A 15683-nucleotide genomic window follows, 5' to 3' on the forward strand; every position below is an offset into this window, starting at 1 on the left:
TATACAGAGCCAGCTTCCTACAATCCGTCACTGTCAGTCACCAGAGAACCAGAAGCCCTCACTATCCTCCAAGAAGCAAGATTGCGGATATGGGAGAAGCCTTCCCCGGGGGCTCCTACATATCAATGGAGGAATTCAGGGGAAATGGTTTGCAATCCTCTACATGGGTTTGTATATCATAGATTAGAAAGCAGCTATGAACGCCCAATACCCCTCCTTCCCACAAGAGCCACCATCACTGGGGTCCTTGCAGATTGTACTGACATGCACAGACCACAAAAAGCGAATCACTAAACTATAGACAAGGCAAAAGAAAAGTGGAACAAGGTGTTAGACACTCCAATGTCACCGGACGAATGGAAATTCTGCTGTGCACTGCTGAGTAGGCTTACTCCCAACTGCCTTGGCCCCAGCTCTACCGATCTGTCCCAACCTCGACCTGCTCCAGCGAAATCCCAGCGTGTCCTGCAGCCAGAAGCCCCAGGAACCCAGAGGACCCTGCCCTGCCTTCCCAAAGCAAGACTTTGTCTCCTCTAAGCACCAGATGTGCTCACCCACAGAACCTGGCTCCGACTAAATCCGTGAGTCTGCCACACTCTGCACCCAACGCCCCCCGGCCAGAGTTGTAGTAGCCCAACACCACAAGGAGGTCTCCCCAGCGATCCTGACCTGGGATCTGGTGATCCCTGACTTGCCTCAAGTCTCCAATCGACGCCTGCAGACCCTTTCTGGATGAGCCCCCCCGACCGCGACCTGAGCCAGTAAGAAAAAAACAACGCCTAAAGACACCCTTGCACCCGACATTTCTCGGCCTTGGGTGGCTCAACCAACAGTGTCCCAGCATCCCCAGGCATTCCAACCTACCTCTCCTACAGGTGGTCACCTCCATAAGATCTTCGTCCCCGAGCCTGCAGTGTTTTTTTTGCAACGGGGGAATCCCCAGTAAAATCAACAGGGTACCCGATGCCAAACAAGCACCCTGCCGCCACTGTGCCACTATGAGTTCACTTTGTGTACTAAATCAGATCCCCCTTTGCGCTGAGTTTAACACCAGGAGCTTTGCTCCCACAACCTTATGGCCTGCTTGTCAGCAGCACCAAGCAGGGGCCCCCTATTCCCCGTTGGATAACATTGGGTCTCAGCACTCTGCACCCAGCCGCCCTAGTGCCGTGAGGGTGCTTTGAGAGTGCATCCTTGACCCTGAGGGAACCCTCATTCTGGCCCCAGAAACCCATCTCCCACAACCAAGTACTTACTTGTAAACCAATAACTTCATTTCCTCCCATAGGATTGAATTGACTACTTTTCTTTGAAAATTCTTCAGTGTGGAGTTGGTTTGTATGAAACCTTGAAAAACTGCAAATGTACAAAAATTGATTTACTTACCGTTCTTCTAGGAAATGTCCCAGTGTGATTATCTAGGCATATCACACCGAGTAGAGAAAGTAACAAAGGGGCATATTAACAAGCCAGGCGATAAAATTATCGCCGCTTTAGCGGCAGAAAACTGCCGCTAAAACGGCGATAATGGGCTTGATAATATGCTCTATGGAATTCCAATTGAAGCCCATGTTAGATGTCCTTCACATCTAACATGGGTTTCAATTGGAATTCCATAGAGCATATTATCAAGCCAATTATCGCCGTTTTAGCGGCAGTTTTCTGCCGCTAAAGCGGCGATAATTTTATCGCCTGGCTTGTTAATATGTCCCTTAAAAAGTTTTCTGAAAAGTAATGTACAAGGTAATCTAAAAAGTAACTGACAAGAAATTTAAACTGCTTTGCAAACAAATGACTTGCCTGTAACCAACCCAATTAAATTCAACTGCATTCAAACTGTATTTAATTGCATTATTCTTGCAAAGTGTTTTGATACTTACCTGTACCAGGCCTGGCTTGGTTCTAGAACATAAAATATAGCTAAATAATATTTTTATAAAAACAAATTGGTCTGAGTTCAGTCTTTGAGTGTGTGACATCATTTCTTGCCTGAGTGTGTACAATAAATAACCACTACCCTCTGATAAAGCCTTACTGCTCGCCAACCACAAATAGAGAGTAAGGTTCATCTACGTTTACCTCTGCCTACCTTTGGGGTTCCACCGGACTCTGTGCACACTCTACCTTACTTTGGTATAGTATATACAGAGCCAGCTTCCTACAATCCGTCACTGTCAGTCACCAGAGAACCAGGAGCCCTCACTATCCTCCAAGAAGCAGGATTGCGGATATGGGAGAAGCCTTCCCCGGGGGCTCCTACATATCAATGGAGGAATTCAGGGGAAATGGTTTGCAATCCTCTACATGGGTTTGTATATCATAGATTAGAAAGCAGCTATGAACGCCCAATACCCCACCTTCCCACAAGAGCCACCATCACTGGGGTCCTTGCAGATTGTACTGACATGCACAGACCACAAAAAGCGAATCACTAAACTATAGATAAGGCAAAAGAAAAGTGGAACAAGGTGTTAGACACTCCAATGTCACCGGACAAATGGAAATTCTGCTGTGCACTGCTGAGTAGGCTTACTCCCAATTGCAACTTACAAATCATCAATTTCAGGTACTTACAACAGGCCTACTACTCCCCAGGTCAACTGCAAAAGTTCGGATTAGGGACGTGAGCCAACCTCATAAATGGTGTGTGGCAGCTGTGGTGGACTTCCTGCATCTCAAGTCGGTGTGTGAGCGGTAGCATAATATTGGACACACGTCACGCAGACACTGTCAGCGATGGTGGAGGAGCAAGTCGAATGTAACTCCTGGGTGTGCGTTTCAGGCCTTATAAGCTCCTTAGAGCCTGCCAGACGCAAATGTGTTGCAATAGCACTGCTGGTAGCCAAACGCATGGTGTCAATGGGAGGCAAGCCCCTAAACAGACTGAGTGACTCCAAGATTTGGAGTACTGTAAGGCACAACTAGAAATCTACACTATCTACATCTATCTGCTCTATAACATACTATATGAGCGACATGAGAGAAAAGGATTATTTTCCCCTCAGGTTTTTGAAGTAACGGAGGAACACAGGTTCAGTTAGTAGCAAGTCCTTTAATTATCTGAGGAGCGTAGGTGGACACGTCCATCTTCCAGTCCACCAGTAACAATCTGACCCACAACATCAGTAGAACAGAACATACATTTGAATGGAAGCATTCCATCCATGTCACGAGAAAGTAAGGAGGCAACCTAGTTGCCAAGCAACACAACACTTCCCCCTCTTTACATAAAAAAAACAATAAGAGAAAAGGAAACTTACTAAAGAGAGGGAGAAGAACTCTAATCTAAGAAATTACATATTATTAACTACAAAATCTCTAAGCCAAGCAGGGGCTCTTCTTACACGTGACCACTTCTGTTGGGGAGCAGGAGAACCACAAGACGTGATACCGGGGCTCTCCCCCAAAGTTGGTCCAGCCGAAACCACCCCATCCCCTTCCTGAACAACAAAAGGCTCAACAATAGAATCCTTAGTGGAGTCCGGGAAAACAGACGAGTGGGAAAAGGATGCACCCTCAATATCATCCTCTAACCATTCAGAATTGTAAAGATTTCCACTATTTCTCTTAGAATGGCAAGGTCTATCAATGGCAACTCTTTTTAGATTCCATACTTCACCATTTTTAAGTCTGACAGCATTTTGCAGAACTTCAACAACTTCTTCAGCATCAAAGAAAGCACTCTCACCTTTGCTCACAAAACCAGGTTTTTTAACCCTGACCCAATCACCCACATCAATGGTAACAGGCTTGGTGGAATGCTTTGCATTGAAATACTCTCTGCTTTTTTCATGAATACGTTGCATTCTATTCCATACTTCCTCCTTATCCCAATTGACAGTGCCAGAAGGACACAACCAGCCAGGATTAAATTTGGATCTAGGTTTGCGACGATGCATGATAACAAAAGGGGGTAACCCAGTGGCCTCAGTAGCAATTTCACAATAGGCCCATATAGTTTTACCAACTTGAGTGATCCAATCTTGCGAACCACTGGTAGCAAGTTGAATAATGCCTTTTAACACACGGTTACATCTTTCAACCATTCCATTACCGCTAGGGTTATAGAGAGAGGTAGTTCTGTGGTTAATTCTAAGCTTAGTGAAATAATGCTTAGCCTTATTAGACACAAACTGGACCCCATTACCATTAATCAAAAATGCTGGAATACCTTCTGAAGAGAAAACCTCGTCCAAAAATTCAAGAACAGCAAGGGTATCAGCCTTATCAACAACCTTAACTACTGGCTAACGTGAGACGAGATCCATAAGCACAATAATGTACTTTTGAGAATCACCGCTTAGATCTCTTATAGGTCCCAAAATGTCAATGGCCACAGTGTCCCAAGGTTCTTTTGAGACTATAGTATCACCCATAGGTGGCCTGAAAGTCTTTAAGGACTTATCAGCATCACCACAAGCTGTACAATTTCTGACAACTCTTTCTGTTTCAATATCCAACCCAGGCCACCAGAATAGTTTCTTCAGTACAGATTTGGTTCTGGTGATACCCGAATGGCCTTCATAACATAACTCAATAATGAAGGGACGTAGCTTCCATGGGGGTATAATTCTATCTCCTCTCAATAAGAATCCATCACAAAAACAAAGCTCAGACCTGACCTCCCAGAAAGGTTTGACCATGTCAGGTAAACTGTCTTTACGGGGCCAACCATCCAATACAAAAGACATTACTTTAGTAAGAGTTGAATCACTATGAAATTCAGTCTCCCATTCAGCCTTGCTAATTGCAGAGCGACCTTGATCATGAACTAATGCTACTTGAAAATCATTCCACTTGTCTTCACACTTTTCCAACATAACAGGCATTCTAGAAAGAAAATCAGCCACAAAGTTATCTTTGCCAGGGGAATAGACAATTCTGTAAGTAAAATTTTGCATCCACATGGAAATTCTAGCAAGTCTGGAGGAAACATTTGATGAACCTTCGGTAGTCAAAATTTTAACTAAAGGCTTGTGGTCACATCTTAAAGTACAAATTTTTCCCCATGTAAAGGATTTAAAATGATCAAGACCCCAAGCACAAGCTAAGGCCTATTTTTCAGTTATAGGATATTTTTCGTCACATGGAGAGAGAGACCTAGAGGCAAAGGCGATGATGTGTTCTTTGCCTTTACAATCGAGTTGAGATAATACAGCACCCAAGCCTTTATTACTCGCGTCAGTAGTCACAATTCTATCTGCCGCTGGATAAAAACTACTGAGACTGTTAGCACCTGCAATTGCGGCCTTAATAGCTTTAAAATCATTATCACACTCAGTAGACCACAAAAACAATCACATATTTAGCACAGAATTCAGCCATGCCTAAAATCGATCTGATATCATCCTTACTAGTAGGAGTCAGTGCATTTTCAATGGAAGAAACCAAGGAAGGTTTTGGTCTAACACCATTACAATCAATGACATGGCCTAAGTATGTTACACTTTCACATGCAAATTTACATTTAGAGAATTCAATAGTGAGCCCTTTGCTTTGCAAAATGCTCAGCACCTGTCAGGATTGCCGAGTGCAGGACGAGGTGCTTAGAGTTTGTGCAGGTGCGCATGCTCAGAGTGATCGGAGTCTGGGCCGGTGCGCATGCTCAGTGAACTACGAGACTGTTTAAGAGGCGGAGCACGCCAGGACTCGGTGCTTCGCGTTCTAGTGTTTGCCCCATTGTTGCGTATTCCTGTTTCCGTTTATCAGCTCTTGTATTTGGATTCTAGACGCCGTCCGAGGCGTTCCCTTGCTGGAGACTCCGTTCGGGTATTCAAAGACTTCGTCTTGGCTATTCCCGTACCGGAACTTTGTATACTTGAACTCTCTACTCGTGCCGCCTGCCTATCTGGCTTTCCCGTGGCTGGGTGAGCTAGCGGCTTTCCCGCTTGTCGTTATTGAGGCATTCCTTTACTTTACTGTCCTGCCTCCATCTACAGCCCCGCATACCCAGCGCTCCGCCCGCCTTTCCGGAGCTGTCTCCCGAGGGCCGGCCGGGTGTCTGGGGTGCTTTCCCTGTCCAACTGTTGCTTTAAGCATACCCAGCGCTCCGCCCGCCTTTCCGGAGCTGTTCTCCCGAGGGCCGGCCGGGTGTCTGGGGTGCCTTCCCTGTCCCGCTGTGGACTCCGCTTACCCTACGTTCCTCATTCCTGTCGACATCTCCGCTGGTGCTGCTCTCACCTGAATTTAGGTGGTCCCTGGGCCGCTTTGGAGTTTGGTCTTCTGAAACTTCCCTGAAATTTCCCTGTGACCCAGGAGGACTCCGTAAGAAACTGCACCTTTCCACACTGCTTTTTGGAGCGGACTACGACTTGCACTACAGTGAAGCAGTGTATCGTCTATTTCATCGCCCTGCTTGCATACCTGGTAACGGGGAAAAGTATATAGTGGGGAAGGGGAGGAAATGAGAGATTAATGGTATTTGCATTTATTGTCTCTTATGTTCTCAGTTTAGGAAAACATATAGAAGGCTTCCTCTTGGACTATCCTCTGCAAGCTTCCTACCCCTAACAGCATATCTTAGGTATTCATGTATGTTTAGTTCCTTCTTACTGTTGAATATCATTCCACTATATTCTCTCTCTGTTTTCCTAATTCTGGCATTCCCTTTTAGAGACACAGCATCCTGGGGCGTCCTACAAAGGCCTAACTTCAATGGTGGTGTTACATCCCGAAAGAGCAGTGGTCTATAGCTGTGGAGATATCTTCCCCTCTTACCTTGTTTTGTTTCCCTGTTTTCCCCTAGTACCTGTGCGCTCTAGGTTCTGATAGAGGCATTAGGTGCTGGTGGAAGGCAGGGGCCAGCGACGTCTACTTTCGGATCTCCGTGGTGCTCCTGCAGAATCCTATTGGTAAGATCCTTACAGCACCTTGATGAGCCTGGAATCATGTTCCTCCTTAGCCCCACCAAAGATCAGGATATAATCTTGAAAGAATGTTACCCCATCCTCCTTATTAAATAAGTGGAACATTAAGCGCTGAAATACAGCCGCAGCAGAGGCGAGGCCAAACGGCATGGGAGTAAATTGGTAACAGTCAAAGGGAGTTATGAAAGATGTAAGATGTTTGGAATCATGAGCCAAGGAAATCTGATGATACGCTGATGAGGTCAATAGTGGAAAACCACTTTGCTCCTTTAAGACAACTTACCATCTCATTAATCTTAGGTAAGGGAAATCTGTTGATTACAATATTATTGTTGAGATGACGAAGGTTGACACAGAGTCGGATTTTCCCGTTGGATCACTTGGCGATAACAACCGGAGAAATCCACTCAGAGGCCTCTATGGGCTCAATTACCTTAGCTGAAACAAGTTTTTTAAGTTCTTTGGCCACATCATCCTTAACCAGGATAGGCACATTGTGACAACGATGAACCTTTGGGGTGGCATTCTCTTTAAGACGGATTAAATGTTCAAATCCACGTAAATTGCCCAAATTACCACTAAATACAGAAGGGAATTGTTTCATCATTCTTTCCACCAGCGATTAACCCTCATCGACAATCAATACCTGCTCTTTGCTGTTGGGATCCAGAATAATATGCAGCAGCTTCTGATCCAACCAACCCAAGACAGGTGGGCCAGTCTTAGCTACGTAAAGTTTTCCACTACAGCGTCTGTTCTTAAATCCAAAGACAAACCACCTGTAACCAATAAGATCAATCTTCTCACCGCTGTAGCCCTCAGGGTGAATATCCGGTTCCAATAAGTGCTCGCCAACTTTACTAACAAATTTCGATTTCAACAACCTTTCCTCAATAATGGTGTAAGGAGACCCTGAATCAGCAATAATGTCAATGTTCACACCACTAATCATCATGTTACAAATAGGTTTGTTAGTGTAAATAACACCATCAATATTTAGCATCATGTTACTTCTGAAATTCATAGATAGGTCATCATTTGCAATAATATCGCTAGATTCAGGAATAGTATTGTCCATAATATCGACAGAGCTATCAGTATTAGTAACACACTTGACTCTAGAATTTCTCATTTTTACAAACTTTAGCATAATGACCTATTATGCCACAATCGGTGCATTTTTGTTTAATAGGAGTACAAGTCTTGCTATGAGCAAGATGATCAAGGCTCCCGCACCTATAGCATTTAGCATGATCTTTAAGCGGGGGTCTATCCTTAAATCTGGAAAAAGTTTTAGAGTGATCATAAGGCACATTGATTTTACCAACTAATGCAACATCCTCAGTATCATTTTTGAAGGCGACAGCACATCGGCCAGAGATTTCAGCTTTTCTTGCAATTGCAAGAATATCATCCAATGGGGCATCACCATTCACCCACATTCTATCTTGAATTGCAGGATTGGAGGTATGCATGACCACTTGATCTCTGATGAGATCGTCATGTAAGACTCCAAATTTACAGTCAAGAGCCAACCTTTTTAATTCAGAAACATAGTTATCAATGGTTTCGGAGTTAGCTTGCTTCCTCTGAAAAAATTGATATCTAGTCACATCTATGCATACTTTAGGTTTGAAATAGTTATCCAGTTGTAATAGAGCAATTTCAAAGACATTAAAATCACCAGCAGTTACAGTATTGATCAATTGATGGAATGCTTTAAGACCTATTGGACCAAGGGCATGCAAGAGTAATCTTTTCTTCTGTTCTGCAGCCATTTTCTTTGCTTCATCAACAGCCTCAATGTAGGTAACAAATAAGCCTTTCATTCAGACCACTTAAGGGGAGGTTCAATTCCAGTGGACCAAAAAGGTTGAAGAGAAGAGATGCTGAAATTAGGAGTGTTGACCGTGGTTGCACTTGTGCCCTCCGTAGTCATGGTGATGAAATGCAGTACAACAAAGTCAAACAAAACGATAAGTTCCCAAAAATCTGAATGGAATATAGAATAGAATAGAATAGAAAATTACTTTATTCGGCTTTTGTCAGTATAAAAACCATAAAAGCAGTTACATAAAAAGAAAGCAGGTACATCTCATGTTATACATTTATATTCACTATTAGTTTAAAAACGTTAAAAGACATAAAAGTAGATTGTAAAGTACTGTTATCATACTCTTGGGTACCTCTGTGATATTACAAATCATTAGTTTTGGAAAGACAAGTTTATCTATTCAAGTTCAGTTTTTAGCGAATCAGGACCCAGAATCTATAGCCATGTAATTTTTTATAGGTTCAATCGGTGTCGAAAAATACATTTCAGGAACTTAGCAATAAGCCTTGCTATCCATTCCTCTCCCAATTGCTGTAGGGCCAATAATGCCGGGCGGCACCTTCTTATGCCCAGAAGTTTTAAAGACGGTATTAGCCATGTTTTTCTATGGTCCCTATAGAATTCACAAAAAAAGACTGTATGAATTGTTGCCTGTCTGGAGATATTATCACAGGGACAGCAAGGTAAAACCTTATCCCAGTTGTTGCTAGTTGGAAAAGCTACCAAACCGTGAAACATATTCAACCTAAATCTAACCAGAAGAAATCGCTCAAAGGTGGTAAAATCATAGGTTAGATATGGCTGAATGCCAAATGTAGTTTGCATGGCCATACTTTGTTGTACAGTTAATTTTGAGATTTCGTTAGCAGTCCGTAATTCTTCAAGGTGGCTAAGGGACACCATTTTCAATGTTTTTCTAGACACCGATCGAATCGAGATTGGAACCAGATAATACTTTTCCATGCCTAGATCAGTCAGGAAAGATTTTATGTGAGTTAACCTTCTGATCTTGGTTACAGAATCCAGCTCCATACAGTCTCGGATAATTTGCTGTGTGAGTATGTTATTATCCGAGGACCAAATGCGGTGCCAGAGCAAAAGAGGTTGAATTGCGGCTAGATCTTATATATGAGGAATCCCCAATTCCAAGTGACATGAGAAAGTTGATGCACTCCTAGGGAGGGATAGGAGGTATCTCAGAAAAACGTTCTCTATCACTTGCAAGGAGTTTGTTTTTACGTGCCCCCACACTCCAGCCCCATATAGCGCTACAGATTGGCATTTGGCTATATATATTTTTAGAAGTTCTACAGGGGGTCTTTTTCCCAATTTTGTAGCAAAATTGACAAGTGCCCTTGTAGTTCTTACAAGCTGAAGCTTTCTAGATTCAATAGCTGCATTCCAATGTAATTTATGATCGATAATAATTCCCAAGTATGGGTATTGAGCTGTAATGGCGAGTTTCTCCTGATTCAGGTAAATTTCCTTTATCCTTTTTTTACCGGGCCCAGAAATCATAACGAAGGTTTTTTAAATATTTATTCGTAGATCTAGGTTACCCATGAAATCGGAATATCTATTCAATGCCCTTTGTAGCTCGATCGGAGTTCTGGCCAATATCACTGCGTCATCTGCGTAGAGTAGAGCTGGAATCTGGCGATCATTTACGCATGGGAGGTCCTGACTCCCCTTCAACATTGCTCTCTCCAAGCCATTAGTATAGAGCGTAAAGAGAAGAACGACGCAGTTAATTCTCCATTTACCCCAAACCTTACCCTAGCTGAGGCATTGGAATACAGTTCACGTAGGAAATTTAGAAGTGGTATATCTACACCCATATCCTGTAGGATGGACCATAGTTTCGTGTGGCTGACACAGTCGAAGGCCGCAGACAGGTCCACATATACCATGTAGACACTGCCTCCCTTTGCAGATACATATTTTCCCAACAACAATGTCAGGTTTAAGGCCTGATCAACTGTCCCTCGCCCCTCCCGGAACCCAAACTGGATATCCGATAGGATCTCTCTTTCCTCAGTCCAGTCCTGAAGGCGTTCTAGGATAATCCTCCCCACCATTTTACCCACGGAATCCAATAGTGAGATTGGTCGATAACATGTTACATCTTGACGATCCCCTTTCTTAAAGATGGGGACCATAATTGTTTGGGACCACGACTCTATTAGTCCCACCCCGCATGCCGCATTAAGTACCCTTGTCAAAACTGGGGCCCAAAGTCCTAAATTTGATTTAAATAGGTCGATTGGAACCCCATCGGGACCCGGAGCCTTTCCATTTTTACTAGCTTTTAATGCTGGTAATAAGTGTTTACCGTGGTTGCACTTGTGCCCTCCGTAGTCATGGTGATGAAATGCAGTACAACAAAGTCATACAAAACTATAAGTTCCCAAAAATCTGAATGCAATATAAAAAAGCAGACATTTTAATTCAAGTAAATACCTGGTGATGGCAATGCAGTACACGGAATGCAGGGTGTTCGGCACAGCGTGGAAACAAAGAAATACCGCTGCGGATAAACTTGGTTGCTTAACAACGATTATGCACAGGAAGAGTAATCAAAAATGGCCGTCTGCGAGGTCATGTAGCGTGAACTCGCGTGATGACGTTGTTCCGCCGGCTCAGGGGTTCCGGAAGGGCGTCACGAAAGAATTAGATGCTTCCAGAGGATCGGAAATGGAAGGTAGCCAAGGGGCAATGGAAGGCAGCCGAGTGACAGGAGAAGTCTAGAATGGTGAGGAGACTTGAATGATGCAACAAATTGAACCTTCAACTTCATCCTACCACCATATCGTAGACGATCCTTTGGCGATCCCAGTAAGTTGATCCAAAGTAAACACGTTTGAAGTGTTACAGCAAGAAGGTCCGCAAACGTTTCCAGTGTCGAATCAGCCTGCCGGACTGGGTTACGGGCTAAGTTCAAACTATTCCTTTCAGGGGAGGTACCATAATGCCAGGCAACGAATTAGAGCCCTGAACCGCTCCCAGCCATGTTCATGACAACATGGACTGCGAGCCCCATCACACATGCGGCAATGAGGCTCTCAGCCATGCAGTCACAAGGACCACAGAGTCGAATCACGTGCACAGCGAGCACATCTCTGGAAGTGCCTCCGATTAGCCTACTGAGTGTACTTAGTCTGCAAGATGCAGGGCTCACAAGGAGGAGATTGAGGGGCATAGGAGGGTGAGATGCCTTGATGAAGTAAGTCGGGGGGAGTTGGGGGCAGCTCAGAGTACATCCAAGATATCATGGACGGTTTGGCTAATCTTTATTCTTAGAGTGTGATGACAGGGTCCGTCCCCTAGGAGCCACCATGTTGTGAAGAAATCCTACACAACAAGTAGGTCCTGATTTAGGATACCTTTTTAATTTGTAAATATGTGTTGCAAGGCTGAAATCACATGGTGCATGACTAGCTCACATCACGCTGCCACCACAATCACATTTAGGCACTGCCTAACATATATCCACGGCATGATATTGAATGTGGTGGTACAGTGACAATGTGTGCTGGAGGTTGCAAACTGTGTGGGATATAGTGCATGACCTTTGCGCCCTGCTTGGGTTAAGCAAATGTACCCTCTTTTGAAATGCTATCCACTTGACCACACTGTCTCTCTCCTTTTATATTCCATTAGCAGAAATCATCACAAGAGGTTCGTTGTAGGTTTGAATTCAAGCTTACTCTGCATGTCTTAGCGTGCATGCAGCATTTTCCGGTCCTGACGAAATTCATATTGACCCACATGAGCACAGAGCAAACATGTCTGAAACATCTTGCCTAAGACCCACATTATTAAAATATATTAATGGGTGGGTGGCCTTGAGTCAATTTTAAAACCACTTGAACTTGAACTTTCCCAAAATAAAACTGCTCCACTGTAACACGTGCGTTGAAGCACACCCTGGAGGTGGGGCAGGCAGCACCGAGGGTGGGAATCCGATGATGAAGCATGGCCATAGCAGGCACTGGGCATTTTCCCGGTGGTCCTGAAGGGTGGGGACCAGTTTTTAACCTGCCGGGTGCAGTTTTGTTACTAGGGGTCAGTTTTGCAGCAGTGCTGCAATATTGGCCCACTGTAACAAAAGCGGCAGTGGTGTTTGACACTAGCACCACAGCTCCGCCAGCGCTTCTCAGTAGCATAGCACCGCCCCCTACCCCGGGGGCCATTCAAGTAGAAATGCAAGGGCTGGTTTTTGCTCCCAGTTTGGTTGTGTTGGTGATTGAGGGTCCTTAGAACCCTAGTGTTCCCCCTTTCCCTTTTTGAGCAAGAGACCCCATAGTAACATTTGCTAGGTTTGTAGCTAGCTTGTTCCTTTTGTTTGGTTGATATATAGTTCAGGAAAGAGGGACACGTTCCCTTCTCTCTCTCTTTCCTGTTTGGTATATATGCCTACTGAGAAGCAAATTTATTTCAGAGCATTAGGTTTCATGCAAAAGGTCTTTAATGGTGGAGGTTTCCCCTATCTCTGGGTTTTGGTGCACCTTTACTCCCTAAGCATATTCTTCATTTGTGGAATCCATTTTTAGCTATCATATCTCATTATAAACTCACTAGGCAGGGTGGCAGATGTCTTTCTGTCCTTGGTCCTACTTTATGGCATTCCTTTGCTTTGGAAAAGCGAACCAGTGCTCCTCTTCTTGAGTTCCGTAGTTGGTTGAAAACCTGGCTCTTTAAAGATTTCTGTCATTGCTTTCTTTTTTGCAGTGCTGGAAAACCTTATTTGGGTAGCTATGTGCTTTAAAAATGCAGCGATTGATGTGCAGAATAGACAGAGAAAATATAACAGCACCAGAAAAACTTCAGGAGAACGAGTCGGCAGGCTTGTGCACGCAGGGAGTGAAGGGGGGTTGCAAGGCAGTGACTTCTCCAGTGCTTCTCAGGATCTCAGCAGTAACTTCTGAGGCAGATAGACAGATCATCATAATACAACTGGAGATGTCTTATCAGGACTGGCAAGACTGATGCAGCATTTGCCAAGGACGAACATATTGGAAAATGCAAAAGACTTTCAGAGCGGTTTACTGACAAAATATAGAAGTATAAAATATAGATGTTACAAATATCGAAAAAATATAGAAAGCAAAAATATCGACTCCCTATACTTAAACAGGTAAGCACAAAAATATCGAAAAAAGAACGATGTAAAAATATAGTTGTACAAAATATTGATTTTTATATATATAAAATAAATATTAAGGGGCATATTCTCAAGAACGTGTGATAACCTATGTTCCCTTTATCCTGCGTGCCTGAGCGCGCGCGCAGGCCTCCTTCTGCCAGCGCAGGGAGCGTGCTTGCTGCTTCCAGGCACCAGAGACATAAAAGGGAGGATTGAAAACTCCCATTTTCTAGGTTGGTGGCAGGCTGAGCACAGGAGGCCCAGCACGTCCATCAAACAGAAAGGGTCTGCTTTTGATTTCAGATCAGAGTGTTTCAAAAAGTTGCAGGAGGCCATATAGACACGTGTATTCACATCCAATGAGACGGTGAGTATATGGCATTACTGCCAGAGCTGCTGATTCTGGAACTAGGGAAACAGTTTCCAGTCTCGATGCTCAGGTAAAGTGCCCTAATACTTTCTGGTCGAGTTTGGTATACATAACTGCAAAAAATGAGACTTTCAGCTTAAAGAATGGGCAAATATTTTTTAACTTAGCCCCCTTTTTCTTTGCAAATGAGGCCAGCTTCAAATGCATGTTAACAGGCTTTGCAGTATACAAAACTTCTTTTGTGTTTGATTTAATGGCCTATAAAGTTGTTCCATCAATCATTAGAATCTAGGCCACATATAGGGTACGCATGATCCCTGACTTGCCTTTTGGTTCACTAATAGCATTGTCTTTCTAAGGAAGTGGGGGTAGGAATATTGCTTAGGTCTTGTTTAAAAAGTCTCACTTGTAATGAATATTTTGCACATAACCTGATATATTAAGGTCAGGGCCATTGGAATTATGTGGCAGGAGAGCACCAAATTATGCTTCAGGGTTGACTGAATTATGCGGCAAGAAAAGGCAAGTTACGTGACAAAATGTGCCGCATGTTTTGATAGTATTACTTGAAAGTTTTGTCATTTTTACACATGTAATACTGTCTGTGCTAAGATCCCACCTCATGACTACCAATGTAACAACCAAATGCAGAAATAAGGAACTGAAAGATGACCCGTTAACCTTTGGAAAGAGCCTTCCATTGCGTGCAAACACATGTTGCCACATTTTTTGTAACTTTTGATCCGTTTGAGCTAGAAACAATTTATTATTTTTTTTAAACGGCAGATTATAGAGCAGATGATGGATTGTGCGGCAAATGCAGCAAATTCATAATCATGCAAAAAAAAGCTGCAGGTGCAGAATCACATAATTCCGTCGGCCTAGACTAAGATGAAACACTTCATGTTTTAATTTATTGACACCTTCCCATATTCTAACATGATCAGTGCTGCATGATTGACATGCCACATATTTCAAAGCTCGACTTTTGCATGGACACTTAAGATCCAGCGCCAACCTCAGCTGTCACTGTGAACTTGTTGGCTGGTCCACTTCTCCTTACACCACAGCCAGGGCCACTGGAATTGTGAGGCAGGAGAGGACAAAATTATGCGTCAGGTTCGAATTATGCGGCAAAAAAGGTACCCTTTTTTTTACAGTATTACGTTATTATTTTGTCATTTTCACACATGCAAACAGTCTGGGCAAATATCTAACCTCATTAGTACCAATTTAACATCCAAATACACCAATTAGCAACAGAAAGGTGACCAGTCAACCTTTGCGAAGGGTCTTCCACTTTGCAGCAATATGGGCAGACATGGTATTTGTAACTTTTGCCCCATTTGCACTAGAAACCATTGGGGGTTAAAACTGCAGATTATACAGCAGATAATAGATTATTTGACACCTGGCAAATCCATAGATATGAGGAAAAGGCCACGGCCGCAGAATTGTATAAATCCA

The sequence above is a fragment of the Triturus cristatus genome, chromosome 7 (assembly GCF_964204655.1).
Source record: "Triturus cristatus chromosome 7, aTriCri1.1, whole genome shotgun sequence".
Taxonomy (NCBI): Eukaryota; Metazoa; Chordata; class Amphibia; order Caudata; family Salamandridae; genus Triturus; species Triturus cristatus.